This window comes from Chiloscyllium plagiosum, unplaced genomic scaffold, assembly GCF_004010195.1.
Source record: "Chiloscyllium plagiosum isolate BGI_BamShark_2017 unplaced genomic scaffold, ASM401019v2 scaf_47777, whole genome shotgun sequence".
Lineage (NCBI taxonomy): Eukaryota > Metazoa > Chordata > Chondrichthyes > Orectolobiformes > Hemiscylliidae > Chiloscyllium > Chiloscyllium plagiosum.
Window position 1 is genome coordinate 1 of NW_025179212.1, and position 1819 is coordinate 1819.

The 1819-nt window shown below is 43.4% G+C and overlaps 1 non-coding gene across 1 annotated transcript; it reads left to right on the forward strand.

Annotated features, from left to right (window-relative positions):
- The first annotated feature begins 533 nt into the window (after window positions 1-533).
- Window positions 534-615, forward strand: trnas-gga. The gene has a single exon. It is a non-coding gene; the product is annotated as a tRNA-Ser (tRNA).
- Window positions 616-1819: the final 1204 nt, after the last annotated feature.

Sequence of the window (1819 nt, forward strand, 5' to 3'; positions counted from 1 at the left end):
TCTAGCGGTTTCATGTTTGTACCTCCGTGCTGAGCAGTTGAAGAGTGAAGAAAAGTAACTCACATCCTCCATCTCTGGGGTAATTAGGTACTGAAAATGAATCGTGTCACATTGAAATATATCTACATGCGAATTAATCTCTGTCTTTTATTGGGAACCATCTCTTTCATTGTAACCATCAGGAAAGATCATTTCGTTCGCCAGAAAAAGAAATGAATATGTCACTAACCTTTGCTTCAGGTCCGAGAATACTTAGATCAATAGCTCCCTTGCTTACTTCTGCTGGTCATGTTCGCAAAGAGATATGGCAAATTGCCAAGTGTGATTTTCCTTTCAATAAATAATTTTGACTCAGTTTGCTTGCAAATATCTTTTCCTATCTTTGTGCTTTTCTTCTTTTACATTGGTGTCTCGCACCTTACAAATGACAGCAAAGGTATGAAAGGAGATGGGAGCATCTCACTCATCAAGTCAACGGTAACTTTCAATGAGATCACGGCTGATTTGGTCAATGCTCAACCTATCTACTGTCTGTAGTCATGGCCGAGTGGTTAAGGCGATCGATTGGAAATCCATTGGGGTTTCCCCACGTAGGTTCGAATCCTGCGGACTACGTTATGAATGCTTTCCTGCTGGTACAATTTTCGCTCAAAGTTCAGAAAAACTATTTTGTGAACCAGGCCGGTAATTTGATTAGACTTGGGAAAGTCGAGTTCTTCATCAGAAATGTTCCATATTTAAAACATTATCTGTTTCTCTTTCCAGATACACTGCTCGACACATCGGGTTTCTGCAGCTGTTATTGAACGTCCTGAGCAGAAGTGCTGTTTTTCATTAGATTCCTTTAACCCCATCCACTGTTCTCTGACTCGGGTCAGTGGCAACACTTCCTCCTGCTCGTTAAAGTGCTCATTCCCAACGCTCCCTCTCCCATCATTAGAAACAACCGCAGGAAATCGCCACTTAACCATCTTTGTTCCAATGTGAAACTCATCAGCCTCGGGAATCTCTCCACCAAACGGGACTTCTCATCCCTGGACATGGTGCAAGCCAGAGGATTGTGAAGAGATACTGTGAAAATATTGTCAGTTGGCAGTTGAAAAAATGTTTAGGAAGCAAACCATATAACTTAGGCTCCAGCTTTGTAAATCTTGAGAAACTCTTTGGGAAATGGAATCAGAGGAGAATGAAGTAGTGTGAACTGTCGGACCGAGTAGAGGACGGGACATTGACTCTGATGTTCTCGGGACAGGAACTGATCTGAGACAGTGAAAGAATTCTCGCTCCCGTACGTGAGGAATGCAAACTTCATCTGGACTCTGGGACAATGAAAAACTCTGGAACACTCAAGACAATATCCAAATATTGACTGGGATCACTACAGTACGAGTACTATAGATGAGTCACTTTTTTCCCAGTGTGTGCAGGAGGGCTTCCTGACACAGTACGTACACATGCCTTCAAGGGACGAAGCCACTTTCGACTTAGTACTGGGTAACGAGCCTGGCCAGATTTTAGATTCGGAAGTAGGTGCGCACTTTGGAGACAGCGATCACAATTCTCTCAGGTTTACTTTCGTGAATGAAAGGAATAGGTGTACTCCACGAAGCAAGAGTTTCAGCTGGTGGAAGGGAAATTACGATGCAATGAGGTAAGATTGAGGAAGCGTAGAATGGGGTAGGAAACTGCAGGGGGTGAGCACATTAAAATGTGGAGCTTATTCAAGGAAAAGCTCCTGTGTGTCCTAGATAAGTATGTACCTGTCAGGCAGGGAGGAAGATATAGAACGCGTGAGGTAGTGTGGCTAGTCCTTTGGGTT